We start from the raw sequence: 16525 nt of genomic DNA, 5'->3' as shown, positions 1-16525 counted from the left end.
ACTGGGTTTTATTTGCATTGAGTTCCTCATTCAGTTCAGAAACAAAACGTTTAGCATGCAGGAGATAGGATATTGAATCAACAGATGGTTGCAAGAGTGCTAAACTGTAGGAAATATTCTACATGTTAGAATTAACTTTGGGTCAGAGAGGATAGTGTTTCAATCCCAGTCACTGTTGGTTTCCTTTCCTTGCTCTGAAATGTACAGGATGCCTTATGACCTGTTATGCAAGTAGTTGGCTATAGTCAGATGCATGGAACTTAATGTTAATTAGAGCATATCATACCAAATTCACTTCCCCTACCTCAGGGCCCTGAGCCAGAAGGAGGGCTGACACTTTGCAGTCATCTCCTGCCATGTGGGTTTGAACACCAGGGAGCCTGAAGTTGTTCGTGAGGATATATTTTACAGATCACCTTGTTTCCTGTGCCAAATCAGCACTGACATGAACCAAAGGTTTGCATTTTCTGAGGATCTTTGTTTTAATGTATAGACTGTGGGGGGGTGGGAGGGGAGGGGCGGAGGGGGTCAGAGAGGAAAAACTCCCTTTTAAAAAAGGGATTAAACCAAAAGTATAGGGCGGCTGCTCTATCAAATCAGCCAGCTGTCCAATTTCATTTGAATGTGGGATACCAACAGTAGAGGTGACGGTGTCCAAAATAACCAGTCCTCAAAACATTGCTCAGGTGAATTCAGGTCTGCTGTACATTTTCATACAAAATTACTGAGAGGATAAATGTTCATTTCTCTTTGAAGAATTATAGTCTTGATAGCATCTCTCTGGTTATACTTGCTTTAGACCAACGGTCTGATCCTCTTTGAGGGATACAAGAAGTCTTCTTGTGGCAATGTGACAGGTCCCAGCGTCAATGAACTTCATGTTGCTGAAGACCTGTATCTCCAGGTTTCTGGGGATACAGCTTTCTAGGACCTGTGCTAGGGATACAGCTTTCTAGGACCTATGCTAACCATTCTGTTAAGGTGTAATCCTGCATCACCCAGCGCTTCTGGTGACTTCAGTGTGTTTAAGAACATGGTGTGGGGAGGTAGGCCTGGCCCTACAAGTGTTAGACTTAAAACTTCACTGTTCTGGATTAATTGCCATTTCCCTGTAACTGTGTTTTGGATTTAATGAACAGTTATGATGATAACCAGGTTCTCACTCTTTATGGAACAGCAGCACTTCATAAATATTGGATTGTGCTCTTTCTACATCTGTGCTGGTTTCCTACAAATCTGGAAATGAAATTATGTGGCTGCTGTCTTAGAACTGTAGCTATTGAGTAGCTATTGCCAACAGATTCATCTAAAATACATAAATAAGGAAAGGAATTCCATATGGTCTGGGAAAAAAATAAATACCACACGAATGTGGCACGGTGTTTCTTGAAGACAAGGAAAGAGTGTGTTTATTGTTCTTTTCTCGCAATATGAAATACTGCAATATTGCAGTAAAAACCCTACTGTCTTTAGTTTCAAATGGGATCCCTGATCTCTTGGGGCTTCTTCTACCAGCAGCTCAGTTGTGTGAATGAATCCCATGAATCTTTGGTGTGATACCTGCAGGAGCCTATTATGAAGGACCTCTGAAAGGAGAAAATAGAGATCATATCCATATTGGGGCTGCAAGAAGTCAGTTTCTAATCAGGGCCAGTATCTTGGTACTGTGTGTCTAATAGTGATAGTATCCCAGAGCACTGTGTCACTGCACTTACCAAATCTACTTCTTTGGGTTGTGAGCTTTTATTTTTCTGTTCATTTCTTTGGAAGGACAGCTGAAAATGGGAAAATAGATAGAAATAGAAGTTATTGGAGCATGGATGAAATGTAAAAGCTCAAGCTTGTCGTTAAGATGTAATGGGTAGTCATGGTTTCTTAGAGATAAAAGACATGGAGAAAGTAATATAGGGGTTCTTCAGAAATCTTTTCTAGAGCTTTACTTAACCAGCTGTGAGACTAGATGATCTTACATAAGCCCAAAAGTTGATACAGCTCATGAATAAGATATGGCGTTTGGGACCAGCTCCTATCATGTAACCTGGTGTAACCTAGTAGCAGTGATGTAACGTGGCTGTAGGCTTTGAGTTGGCTTGATGTGGTGAGTTAGTTTGAGCTGTAAAGCTCTAGAAATGACAAGAGCACAATGTTTCCTAAAAGCACTGGAGTGCAGAGAGATTAAAGGAGGTCAAAATAACAGAAAGCCTTTCAGAGAAGAAGGTAGAAAAGGAGTCTTTTAGAGGGTAATAACATGAAGAAAAAGGAATGAGGAAACTTTCAGCATGGGATGATCTGTGTTGAAGACTTTTATTATTTTATATTTTTAATTTTTTTTGATTGCCCAGTGGAAAGTATTCAGGAGAGCTATGAAAAACTAGCTGAACATTTTTATAAAGAAGGAGTACTGGCTGTTTTACTGCAACTTGAGGAAGGGAAGTCTGCCAATGTGAAATTCCTGGAAATGCAGCAAACCAAAGGGAAAAACCTTATGGTAAGAGAGGCAAGAGTCGGTGGGCTGTTCCTAGCTGGGTCTTTGAGGATCCTTGAGGGCAATGGAAGGCATGGAGGTGCTGGTCTAGGGCAGCACTGAAGTTGCTGTGTGGCTTTTAATCATCATGGGAATGAGTTTGCTGGATGTGCAGACCCAGAAAGATGACCAGAAGTCACTGTGCTTTTCCTCTTACCATTCCCCTCCCCTCTGTGCAGGGATAACATGTTATAATGGAGAACTCACCCAAAGCAGCAAGGAGTTAAAAACTCCATCAAACTTCAGGAAGATTAAACGTTAAATTATTCTGACACATTATATTAAACAGTCAATTATTTATTAGTGGCACCAGAGAGCACACAAATTCTCTAGATCAGAACAAATGCTGTGGTGCAGTCCAGGCTATTTTTAATAGTAATGCTTTGGACATGGTGTGCTGGATGTGACGTGTCTCATCACTACATGCATCACTTAAAGCCTTTATAAACAGCCACACTCTCCCAGAAACCAGACGCTAGGCAAGCACTTGGGCAGCAGCACAGAGCAGTGACGTAGCAGCGTGATAAACATTTGCAGAGGTCCAAGTAGGGTCTTCAGATGGCTAAATGTTTGCGAAAACATGACGTGGGAAGGAGGGCTTGTTATAGGACTTGGAAGGCTGTACTGACTCTGTCAGTAATGTTTAAGAAGCAAATTCTCTTGAGCTTCCAAATTCCCAGTCCTCTCAAGTTCGGTGCCAATCAAAACAAGAACAAGTTGCTGAAGAACTCTTTCAGCACAGGGTAATGTATTTCTTCTGCTCCTTGCAATAATGTACCAATAGCAGAAGAAACTGCTGCAAATGTCAGGAGACAGTTGTACAAGGCAGGATGCCACTTACCTGCCTGAGTCAGCTGCATGGAAACAAGTCGAACAGTAAAGTGCGCTGCCTTCCTCTCCTGCAATACCACTACATGCAAATTGTGCATTCAAGGGCAAGTAATGCTATTGTCAGTACTATAGTGGGAGCTATTTTTAATATACACAATGGTCCAATGTAAGCTGCCCTAGTTTTCTAGTACCCATGCCTCAACATGACACAGGGACAGAGCAGAACCCACTTCCTCAGAGGCAATGCATTATGAGCTGCTTCTTGCAGAATCACTGTTGTAGTAGTAAGGAGCTGTAATGAATGAGTTGACGTGGGACCCAATGTATTTACTTTACTGCAGTGACTTGCTGCTGGGAAGCTACCTGGGGGAAGTTGCTGACACGTGGGGGAGAAGAGGAGTTGGCAGATCCTGTAGGAAAGCAGCACATCAAAAGAGAAGAGAGAACATTATGCATATGTGGGAGTTGACCACCTTGAGTTCCCAGTGTTGTGCTGCTGGCTGCAAACCTTTCATAGCTGAGATAGACACTTTTTGCTGTTCTGAGTACAGCAGTGTAGTGGGCTTTTATTTCTAACTGAAGCAGAGAGGCACACTGAAATGCAAGTCATGCCAGAAAACAGACTGTCTAGCTGACCTCCAAAGTAATATCGTTTAACAGCATCAACAAATGGACTGACAAACTGCTGGAAAAATACGCATAAAATATGGAGCAGAAATTGCGTGATTTAAGCCCAGAAGGGCAAAGTAGAATTGATTCAGAATCTGTTCCCAAGTGCTTTTGTCATTGTCTGTTACAAGTGCAGTACACTAGCTCAACTGATGCAATTCCCATGGATGTCTTGGCAGTACTTGAGTTACATCCCACCCCAAGGGAGCTGACCTTTTCATCACTGTGAAGGGAAAAAAAGTCCCTCTTGGAATTCAATGACCCTGTTCCAGTTTGACCATGTACTTTCTGATGGCTTGCTGAGGTCATTTGTGTTGACTTACCCTATTCCTGTGCAAAATGATTTGGCAAACCTCTTTGGAAGGAGCCTATGACTCCACACTCACTGTGCAGTGTCATGCTGTGGAGTTGTGCCTCTTGTCTCAGTGTTTCTCATGATGCTTTGACTTCTTCCCATAGGCTGAAGCTAAGAGAGAAGTCGTCAAAATAGAGCAGAGAGACTCATAGACTCACAAGGTTGGAAAGGACCTACAAGATTAAGAGAAGGAGGTGCTGCCTCTTGCCATGAAAAGCCATCCTAAACAACCTGGCTGGGATCAGAAAAGTCATGTTAAATTGTAAATAAATTGAGGCAGCACTCACAGCAATCCTTCCTACCGGCAGAATGAAAGTAAGAGAGCGTGTGTTTTTGAGGTGTGCATCAGCAGTAAGGGATTGGTGGGTGAGAGCAGCATGTAATTGTTGGCCTGTCAAATGTCAAAATCAAAATACTGAAAAAGAGGGGAAACAAATCCATGAAATATGGAAATAAAAATGAGGGGAAAATAAGTTATGGAGAGGAGAGAGAAAACAGAGCTCAGGGAAAAAGTTGGAAGAATAGTGAAGAACATGAATGAACAAGAAACAGAAACTGAAGAGTGACATTTTCTTTTTGCTGTTGGAGGCTTAGTTCAAACTTAAAAGTAAGATGTCTAAAAATGAAGGTAATCAGTGACGCTGGAAACAGCTGAAAGAAAAACTCCAAAAGGGCTCTTAAGCTTGCCTGTACTGTCATCAGCATCTCCTTCTCTCCATCTCATTCTTGCAGCATTGTATTGCTCACTCAGTTGCTGGAGCACTGATTTAAATGGATATGGGGAGGGGGGAGGAGGATAGAAAAAGATGTGAGCTTTAGCTCTGCTGCATATTAATACAGAAGGCAACGTTTCTTCATGTTCGTTGTTTTTCTAGCTAGAAGTTATAGGCAACTTTAAATGGAAAAGCAATTGTAGTGGTACAGCTGAAACTTTTCATTCACTGCTCCCCAAGTGGAGCACTACAGAATGTCACATTGGCATGCTTCAATCTCTATTTTGAATGATTTTAACATAAGTAATGTGGAGAATCTCTACAAAAGTCAAAGCGGGAACACTGTGCACCAGTCACAGCTTTGTTTTGAAGCACAGAAATAACAGCTTGCTCTCAGAACTCTGCTGCTGCTGTTACTGCCCTCGGTGCTTGATAAAGGATGTTTCTCCTCAGCTGACATCTGCTGCTTTTTGATAAATCATGTCAGCTCCTTTAGCACAGAAACCACTGGGGGCAAAAAAAATCAAAAATGGAGAACAAAATGGTTTGGAGCACCCTGAGATGTTAGCTGGGTGTTTGCTAGCCCTCTCGCCCAGTAGTCTGAATTCCAGTCCAGAGACTGAATTTTAGGAGCCAATTCAAATATTTGCACCTCTTAACGCTCCTTTTTAATAGATAAATAAATAAGCCTTTGTTATGGTGCTATGGAAAATCTGACAGTGTTTCACAGGGATCCAGCTGAACAAGCAGTCCTACGGGCTGAGATCACTGCAGGGACTGTAAGGAGGTCTGGCTGTGCCAGCACAAAAGGGATGCTGCAGCCTGTGCTCCTCAGCTGAGCTTTTGGGGCAGTTGGGTTGTTACATCCCTGGTAGGATACAGTCACCCTGACAATAAATCTAGCTATATACTGTGATAAATACAGGTGTTCAGGTCCCCTTTCCTTGATGCCTAAGTAAAATTTGTTTTTAGTGAGAAATATTTTCATAAAGACAATGCAGACTCATTTGTCCTGCCACTGGAATAACTGCTCACCTACTGCACCTTGGATACAGTAGAGGAATTGTACTGGAGGAGAAAGATGTGCCCGAAGGGAGATGAATGTCAGCAAAAGCTTGATCTGCTTGAAACCCAGAGCACTCAAATTCAGCACATCCTGTGTTTGCCTATCTTCCCCTTTTTGATACTGATCTTCAGATCTGCATTCCTCATTGATTTCATATTATTGAAAATAACAGCTTTGGCATGGCAAAGCTACCAGTGATGTGCTAGGACTGTTTAAAATGAATGGCTGTTTTCTTAGATACTCTGAAAAGACCATAAAGTAAAACAGACTTTCTCCATATATTAAGCTCAGCTGCTGCCTCCCTTTTTCTGATCTAATCTGCAATAGATAGTTGTCATATCCTGAATGCTTCTCCACCTGGATCTGTCTGTGGTTTCTGTAATAAGTCAGACATTCCTACTGAGAAATACAATACGCACGTAAATCTGGCGTGCTGTTCGTTAGAGAAGGCTAAACCCTCTATCATCCATCCCATGACAAAGTCTGAGTTGTTGCAGCGATGTACCAGCACAGATTACATCTCCAGAATGTAATCACCGCAAACTTTTCACTTTCTGGAATAAACAGTACAGCTGAAACGTGAAAATATTTCTGCAGACGCTGCAGTGTCACTGCAGTGAGAGAACAACACTGTGTTATCGATTCAGCTGAAATGCTTCTTGCAGAGCAAGCATCAAAGTAAGACTGTTTTATCAGTTTACATATTTTAAACAGAGAGTTTATTTCTTGCGTAATCCTCCTTGAGGCTTTCTGGTGGCTGAGCAGAACCATTGCCAGAAGCATCTGCTTCCTGATCTGCAAATGTAATTTCTGCTCCCCTCCTTCCATTTTTCTGGGCTGACTTCTGGAGTTTTTCCTGTGCTGTTGCTAAACCTGATATTGGTGTTTTTAATGAAGAAAACATGGGTTTGGATCTTTTTTAAGGGATTCCTGAATATAGACAGAAACTGATAGTTTTGCTGCTCTGAGATCATTCTCCTTGTGAAACTTTGCTGGAACAACCTTCTTCCTGTGCAGCGGAATCGTACCAGGGTGAAAATTACAGCATCCTGTTTGGCTTCAGGTCTACTGCATTGCCATCCAGCTTTCTGTTCACTAGTCCCTGTATGTATTGAGCTGCTTTGACAGAAGTGATCAGCTCAAGCATTTGGGACCAGCTGGTCTCCACAGCCAGATCTGATGGCAAGAAGAGAGCTTTAACGCAGGGCTCTTGCAGCATGATATCCTTGCAGGTCTCTCCAAGGCCAGGTTGGATGGGGTTCTGGGCAGCCTGATCAGTACCCAATGTAGTGCTTGGCAACCCTGCCTGCACCAGGGGGATTGGAACTGGATGGTCTTTGAGGTCATTTCCAACCCAAGCCATTCTATGATTTTTCTCTCTTCTGGTTTCTGCCATTTTCTTGATGTTAAGATGATTATCTTAGATAGTTTATGCTAGGAATCAATTGTGGGGACCATGAAAAGAAGTCTAGTAACTAGGCTTTTGCACAGATGCTAGATTAGAATCTTCCTCCATCAGCTTCGTGGAAGATGTAACGAAGATGAAGCTGATTTAAGGTGTAGGTAATGTGGGCTTGTTGCTCCCAAGGGTTAAATATCTATTTTGCCCTTAAGCAGGTGAGGAGCGTTCCCTATCCCCCTCCATTGAGGATTGTTCCTACTAGCCTCCATTAGGGATTGTTCTTACCTCTGTTGTCCTTTTCATTGCTACTACCAGCTAAATCGTTTTTTCTTTCATCCAGCTTGAAGTCTCTAATATCTATTTGTGCTCTGTGTTGCAGTTCGGAGGAGAGAGAACTAGTGCAGCAATTTTTTTTTTTGCACACTTTGTTCCAAGCAGAGGAAGTAGCGAAATGGCTGATAATTAACTGTCTCATTCATGGCTTATGACAGAAATGACTGCCTCTTGTCAAGGCACGGTCTTTGAGGAGAAGAGCTGAGGATTGAGAAATGCTATGAGTTGTCATTCTGACTCTTTCTTTTACCGTTGCTGTTCCTTTGCCTTGAAGCTCTATCTTCAATTATTATCCAAGGAACTGGCAGGTTTTCTCAAGGCTTTCCTTGCTGCTTGAGTATTTAACAACATATCCCTGGTGCCATTTCACTGTTGTGGGCTCTACTGACCAGATGTCAAAGGTTATTTTGAGCTGTTGTAAATGGTTGACATTTCAGCTCCTGCCTTGTTACTGAGGTGTTGTGAGAAACGTTTTTGTTGTTGTTGTTTTTTTTTAACAGAAATTTCCTAACAGAATAATAATTCTATATTTACTTCTCAAGATGCAGAAAGGTATGTTAGACCATGAAAGAAAATAACCCAAGACTGAAACATGACTCTTGGAAATAAAGAGTCAGACTATTTTTATGGGTATAACTTAAATCAAACTAAGTTATGACAGAGCGAGACGTACTGTCTCACTCATCTTGTATTTTTTTATATTAAACACAGAAAGTCAAAGATTCATTTTCTCAAAGAGCTTCCTATTTTGTGTACATAACAGACCTGTGGAAAAACGAATTATCTAGGGGTTGAGCTTTGTTTCTGTTTTTCCATCTTTGGTCCCTCCCTCTCTATCTCTGAAACATCAAGAGATATGCTATGACTTCAAAGAGGATGTATCACGTCTGTGTCTGGTTACAATCATTCCTGGGACTCTAAATAATATTAAGTGACATGGACTACTCGAAAGAAGGGTACATTGACCCAAGCCTCTGTCTCTCGTTACTGCTTCTGGTTTCATTCTTTCTGGGCATTTCTAAGAAGTCATTCTTGCTATAAAATTCCTGTTGGTTTGCTCCCCTCTCTGCCTGGATCGTGGCTTCTTTCTGAGACTTAAAGTGAGGCTGGAAGAACACTATTTATTTCCTATGGACATATATCTGTTGGGAGAGGTGTCTTGGGTACATCCAAGACAAAGTAATTCAGGACACAGGTTTTGGTAGTTTCCTTGGCTTCTTGGTAGGGCCTGGCTTAAACTATGAGACAAATGCATCTCATTGTTACTTTCCCATCCATCATTTCCCCTCTGTGTTTCTGGCTCTGGTTATAGATGCAGTAGGAGCTGCTCTTCTTCAAGGTAGGACAGCTATTCAGAATAATGTTCTTTCAGCTAGAATAAACAAGATCATGGTCTTCTAAACAGGCTGAGGTTCTTCCTATCTGAAAGATCAGGTGCAGTAGTTGTACCCATCACACCAGGTGACAAATGGCAGTGAAACTGTAATGGCTACTTTTATATTTGGCATGTTAACTTGGCAAACACAGTTTATGTTACTCCACCCGGGGTTGTGCTTAGCAGGATGTGACCTAGGAGTTCAATGTTTATACACAATAGTGCATCGGTATATTTGCTCTGATCCTTTTTCATTTAAGTGTGAACTTTAAAATGCCTTACTTTAAAAATATCTGTCTCTCTTTGTTGTTGATGTTGAGGAAGTAGAAAAGTTCCTATGTTTTAAATCTCAAATAAATTTTGGCCTCAATGAAAGGTCTGAAGCCAGGGTCTGATCTGATCACCTTCTCTGCAGAGTATTGCAATAGCAGTAGATGCAGAGCAGCCAGCAACTGGGGAGTGGGAAATCTGCTGTCACTCTGACGGGTGCTGGGAGACTTTGGGTCCTCCTACAAACTCTTACTGGGTCCCTTGAAGTTGGTTTACGCTTCTAGACGTATCTAGCTATGTTGCAGAAGGAAATGGCTTTTTACCCTTAACAATCTGAGTAGATAAGGATCACTAGCCAGAGAACCTGCTTTTCTGAATAGTGATGTAAAGCCAGCAGGGCTGGTGACAAGGGCTTGCCTTTCCTAGGCAGGATTCATCCCAGGAGAGAGTGGTGCACAGCAGTCAACAGCTCTGGCAGTGCTGCAGCTGAATAAGCATGAGCCTGGGGTGCTTCCTAATCTGTGAGTACTACAGAGATTTTTTTGCCACTTCTAGCAGTGACTTTTTGGGTGGAATCATTAGACAGATGCAAATAATTTAATAGTAAAATTACAGCAGTTTGTGTGCATGTTTTACTCATCTTGAGAAAATAATAGCACCCTTTACTACTGCGCAGGGAGCTGGAGGACTCCTGACTGTGCCATGCATGTATTCTTAAAAGAATTAAATCACAGGGCTGCATTGTTCTGCAGAGATGTGTCTGCCCAGAAGATGAATCAGGACATAATGTTAAATATGTTGTAGATCTTACATATGCTATTTTTGTGCCTCTGTAGCAATGAGCCTGTTTAGCTATGGGGAGCTTTATGCATAAGGCTCAGCACCCGTGCCAGAAGATCCACACAACTGTTGCAGTTGCTGGTTTGTGCTGATATAAATTTAAACAGGATCCGTCCATGCGAAAAGAAAACATGTGCATCTTTAATCAAGTTCCACATTTTTTCCCTTTTTTTTTTTTTAATTGCTGCTGTTCAGCTGTAGTGATTTCAGCAAAAACGTATGACTTACCAACACCAGGCTTCAGCTTCTCTGTGTGTAATGACTTCAAACAATGTGGGTTTGCAGGAGGCTTCAACAAAGCAGAGCTTGCCACTACTCACAGCAGAATTTCTGTCACCGGGAGAAGTTGTTATATTCACACAGGGAGAGACATTAGCTTAAAGGTTGGTGTTTTTGTTTGTTTGCAAGTCAAGGGTGGAAATTTTCAAAGCAGCGCAACGGACCGAATTAACTGTCTCCCATTACTGGAATGTGAATGTGAAGTTGCTGAAAGCAGCTGAAGTACTGAGAGTTGGGAAATCTGCAGTCCATTGGCTGCACTAACACTGAGAAACATCTGCACCGCCGGTCCTCTCTGTCCTGCTGGCTGCTCTTAATAATTTAGAGCTAACATTAGGAACCCTTGTTTTTTTGTGTGCGTTGTTTTTTCTTTCTCTTACATGAGCATTTTGCCAGTGATTTGTACAGACATGTTAATGGTTCAGAGTGAATTTTAGAATGCAAGATATCCTTCTGGTGATTTTTCAGATTCTAGTGATGCTTTGTGAAGATTACAAAATAGTCTTGCTATTTCATCAGTCAGTCAGTGTAAAATGCTCCTTGTGATTACATCGAATGCAGATGAAACGTTTTCTCAAGCAGTCCAAGATATTAACAAGTGCAATGTAATTGCGCATTAAACATAAAGTACTGAGAAGTGCAATGTAGTGCCAAAGTCAGTTTGCATGCTTGATGGCTACAGTAGATGGCAGGGGATAGGTCTGCACATAGGGACTTTGAGATATTCTTTCTCCAAGCAAAGATCAAGCATGTAGAAAATTATCTTTTTGTTTCTGATTATAACAACTTGTATTACGTACTTACAGACTTTGTGCATTGGAAACTGAAATCATTTGTCATAGACTGAAACACGTGCAATGAATAACAAATGCATGCATCTCAAAGTAACATGATGTTCTGTAATTTATGAAATGTTTCTAATAAATCACATAGGGCTGCATATCATCCATTAGAGGGCAGGATCCTCAGAGTTTTTAATCCAGAATTGGGCACTTATTTTCTTTTTTGCTTCGAATAAGCCATTTTCCATCAAGTTATTTTCTCTGTTTTACCTCCCTGACCATAGTGCTGTAAGGCCACTCAGGGGTGGTATGTGCACTTAATTAGGGAAGAAAGGTTTCGCAGAAGATGGGTGCTAGGGGAAGCTGTTTGTTCAGTATTTATCAGAGCCTGGTGATGCCAACACTGCAATGCTTTGAGTGTATCTCCTACATCACTTACTGGTTTGGAAGTGTGTTACATCTGTTAGGAGACTGTTAGAAGCCATTGCATCCCTCAGATTAGATGGTCAGTCAAGGAGTGGTCTGTGTTATGAAGACAAAAGTGGCAAAGATTTTGTGTAACTGCTTTTGGTAACTGAAAGTTGTAGGCGGAATTACTGGCTGGGATGTCCCTGTGAGGTGTCAATGAGAAAAAAACGTGGCTTATACAGAAACTATGGTGTGAAAAAACCATGGAAACGGTATCATCTAAGCCTGCCAGGTGGTGAGAACAGGCTTTCTTCCCCCTATCTTCCATTATCACAGCTCCTGTGCAGTGGGAAGAAAGCAAGGATTGGGCAGCTGGATGACAGCTGGGTGTGAAGTAGCTCAGTTCTGCCAAGAAAGGAAAGGCCTCCTTGATGAGGCCATTGCTTTTGCACCAAAAATATGATTTGGGGCAATGCCCAGAGGATCATGACTGCTTTTCCAGCAGTAGAGTGAGGGTGTGTGATTGCACAGCTCGGGGATGCTTAGTATCCTCTCTGAACTTGCCAACCATGCAGGCTGGCTTATCTGAAACTTATAGAAACAAGTGCTGAAAGAGGCAAAACTCATCTGAATATCCCGGCTGTTACTAGATGAGCAGGAAGGATTCCGTTGCTCATTTGCACAGTCCTCCTAACAGAGTGCATAATCAAGAAACCTGAGGATCTCCTAGCCCATCCATTGAAAAAGAGCTCCCGACCCCCTCATTAAAGTGATGGAATGAGAGCTGCAATCAATTACAGAAGTGCTAAAGGCGATGAAAATTAGTTCCACTGGGAATTTGCCTACAAATTTTCTTTCGCCTGCAAAAATCAGATTACGACATAAAATCCCTGAGGAGAGAGGGGAATGAATTGGAAGACCAAGGCATTCATTGTATGGAAAAGAAACAATTAAAAATGAAATAATGAAGGGACAGCTCTCGTCACACACATGACATCTAACCAGATACATAGGAGATGGGAAGGACATGTATAGGGCTGAAGATGTGCCAGATGAGATGCCAAGTTCACTGAAGAATAGGAAGGCACGTTAGAGGGTGGACAACAAAAGCGCAAGGAAATGTCTACAAGAAGAAATGTAATTTAAGGAGGAAAATAAAATAGATTAATTTGCTTACAGAACCAATCAAGACTCAGTCAAATCACCAAGAGCAGACACTGATGAGGTGGATCAAGATGTCACCACTGCCATACGGAAAAGAATTTCTACTCACACGGATTTTTATAAGTGAAATGTAGTTTCTCATTTTCCACATTATGGTGGATAAATATTTTTGTATTTGAGTATGGGAAAAGAAATGGTACTGACTGCAAGCTCTATTCCATCTTCATTTGTTCCTCAGTGGACGCATGACTTTCTCCAGCGTTCAGTAAATAATGACTTTGGAAGGATTTCTCCTAACCTCTATAAAATTATAGAGCCTCTTTCTATAACTTATCAGTGCTAGTCTTGTGCAAGGCAATATATCCAGGGTTAAGCCAACGACTCTAGCTTGAATAAAAATGTTCTGCTACGTTTGTTCCTCTAGATATCTGTAAGATACTAATTTCAAAGTGTTTAAAAAGGATGAGTGGGATGTGAGGAAAAAGGTTTGTGGAGACAGAAGGAAGAAAGGCACTTAGGAAGATAGAAAAGCTGTTAAAGATCTCAATTTCTCTGCTTGAAGTCAAAATTTGAAAAGATGATTGATCTTAAATTATTTCACATTAGATTTAATTTCTGATTAATCTGTTATTTGATATCAATGCCCAGCAAAAACAATTATATTAGTTCTTTTGAGTGATACTACAAAATAAACTTTTCCATTTGACTTGAAGGAGTTAAATGGTATGTTTTCAGTGGAAGACACTATATTAAAGTGCTGACAGATGTCCAGGTCCACTTTCCTCCATAATTAAAGCACTACTTGAATAAAACCTGAAAGGTTGTTGCCAGATCTCTTCTTTCAACCTTCTTTCATTACATTTGAGGTTCAAGTTTTGTAGAAAGCTTGGCAGAAACTTGAGAACCACAGTTAAATCCAGACTGTATTTGACAAATATAAAGGAGTATGGCTGACAATTACAACCAAGCGCAAGTTGAGTTTTATGACTTCATGTAATGGAGGCTTTATCCATCCTTTGTGGTGTTCTTTGGCAGTTGGCTTCTTTCCTCCTTTCATTTTCAGAATTATGATGTCTGTAACAGTTTTATAAAACCTGAATATTATTTCTGTTGGAATGTTGCACCCAAAGTTTTCAGCTAATATATTTTGTTTTTCATTTATCTGCTCTCTCAAAAGTGAAAAACTTCAGCTGTGTTTACTTCAAAACTTCAGTCTTGAGGTAAAATCTGAGTCACTTTTTCGTGGATGCTCATTCTAACAATTCAGCTAATCTGATACGCTTTGTGCATGACCGAATTTCACAGGCTCCTGCAGAAACATCCATCTTCTCTACAGTGATCAGAATCTATTGCACTTTGCTGTATGACCTTGTAGCAAGATTTTTATCAGCCAGAACTATGTTGTTTTATGCCTATTACGTTATATGAAATCCCTGAGTGAATCTTACTGACCCTTGCCTCCCGTTCCAGCTCTGTCAGGAATAGGACTTGATCTTATTTGGAGTTTAGGTCTGATAGAACGTACAACTCTCACTGTAATTTCAAGTGCTCCTAGCACTGGAAGAAGTAGGTTTGGGAAAGTATTTCTAAGAAGAATAGTGTGTTGTGCATTAGCTACTACATGTTACGTTTTTGCATAAAGTGGAAGGTCTACTTCTTTCAGCTGATGTGCATAGGTGCCTAAGGTGCCCTCTCATTCCCTGTGGAGCACAGTTGATATGATGTCCCTGAAAAGCAAGGTAATAATCACTGAAGTCTGATAGAAAACTCATACTTTGTGCTGAACAGAAAAGCAACTGAGTGGTTTTGTTAGTGCTGAAAACACTAAGGATGTGGCACAAGCATTGTACTGTGGCATGGTAGGAAAAGCAGCAGAAAAGCCATCTAGATTTTTACACAGTCAGAAAAAAAACAAGGACAGAGTATTTGTGGGCTGTCTGAGAGTACACAACTCCGAAATCTTCACAGCTGAGACTAGTGACTGTCCTTGCCTTGATATTAAGTGAACGCAGGATATCTACAGTATGTGTTTACCTCTGTGTAACCTATGATTAGACTGAAGAGAGTTTGTGCTCTTCTAAGGTGAAATTTGCCCTCATTTGTCACAGAGGCTTAAGAATGACGTAGGGTTGGGACTGAACCCTGTGTGTTGTGGGAAACTGTGCTGGTTGGAAACATCTTGTTGCTGTGCCCAACACACATTTATTGTTGCTCTGTATCTACATGCTTACAAGGTGGGGAATAGCAGGATTTTTAATAGTTCTGATGATGTGATTTGTTCGCTATCAGATATGTATCTGCTAGAAACTGTTACATAGTTATTTTTAATGCCTGTCCTTTCTTAATGCCTTTCAAAGTATGGGAAACGGTCTCTTCTTCCTTCTTGTTTGTAGGAACAAAAGCAACTGCCTGACAATAGAAATACCAACAAAGTGTTGACTTATACATGTTACTAAGCAGAATAAAATGTCTGGATTTGTCCCATGCAGTGTAGATGTCTCTTTGTGGGAAGGGGTTTGCCAGCCTGATGGAGCTGATCACATGCAGTAGGGATGCATGCACATGAAATAGGGCAAATGGATGTTGCAGATCACCAAACTGAGGGAAGAACTGATTGTAGGATGAGTTTTGATACCTTAATATTTGAGGTTGTAGACTACTGTGGTAGAGAGTATGTGCAGACAACTGCAAGGAGCTGAAGGGCTGTGATAAAACAAAATTTTGGTCTGTATTCTTAACCTGTGTCCATTGCTATTTTTGATGTATTTTATCACTAATCTGTGTCTGATGCTGTTTTAAACATCAACACACACACACACACACACACACATACACACAAACAAAAAAAAAACAATACCCTGAAAAACAAAACTTCAAAACACTTTGTGGCAGTGAATTACCTAAATTTATCTATGTCAAGCATTTTAATTTGCCTTGCTGCAGATTCCTTGCAGTTTTATTTTTAGTTATTTCCTAGGGAGAATGAATAAACAGAAGGTCATACCCAAGCTTTCAACATAGGTTTGGTGTTATTTTTTTCTCTGCTACTTGTAATAACTACTAACTAATGCTGTACGTACTGCAGAAAATAAATGGTACGTGTTCAATTTTAGAAGAATGACCTAAGAGTGACAACAGAAATATAAAGCAGTGAGGATGAGATGCAGAAAGCAGTGTGGCTGAGACAGTCTGGAGCTTAGCAGGGAAGCAAAGCCCAGCTGCTTATGTAGAATAGGGTTTGTAGGACACATCTTTATTCCCCCCTCTTTGGAGAAGGTTGGCCAGGGTGACTCTGAGCTGAGCTGTGCTCCCTGCTCCAGAGGAATGCCTTAACCACCATAGGGACACAGCACCATCTGCTTTGCTGATCCTCTGTCCTAAGAGAAGCAAATATCTTGGAGAGGTGACAAAACACAGCTATGCAAATTTCTTCTTTGAAAAGGGAACACCCACAACAACCATGTATTTAAATTCTTACTCTGGAATCTCTGGTCCTACTCAAATTCTTTTTTTT

General features: G+C 41.0%; 1 long non-coding RNA gene across 2 annotated transcripts in view; it reads left to right on the top strand.

The window, feature by feature from the left end:
* LOC104913192 overlaps positions 1–15488 on the top strand; it is a 30533-nt gene extending 15045 nt beyond the window's left edge. The window contains exons 7-8 of one of the 2 annotated variants that reach the window (XR_004161331.1): positions 9965–10059; positions 10574–15488. This is a non-coding gene — a long non-coding RNA (uncharacterized LOC104913192). Of the gene's footprint in view, positions 1–309; positions 469–9964; positions 10060–10573 lie in introns of those variants that run through there. The other variant, XR_002119655.2, reaches the window with a different exon arrangement.
* Positions 15489–16525: the final 1037 nt, after the last annotated feature.

Source organism: Meleagris gallopavo, chromosome 14, assembly GCF_000146605.3.
Source record: "Meleagris gallopavo isolate NT-WF06-2002-E0010 breed Aviagen turkey brand Nicholas breeding stock chromosome 14, Turkey_5.1, whole genome shotgun sequence".
NCBI classification, from domain to species: Eukaryota; Metazoa; Chordata; class Aves; order Galliformes; family Phasianidae; genus Meleagris; species Meleagris gallopavo.
Note: the sequence above shows the minus strand (reverse complement) of the source record. Positions and strands in the feature narration are given on the sequence as shown.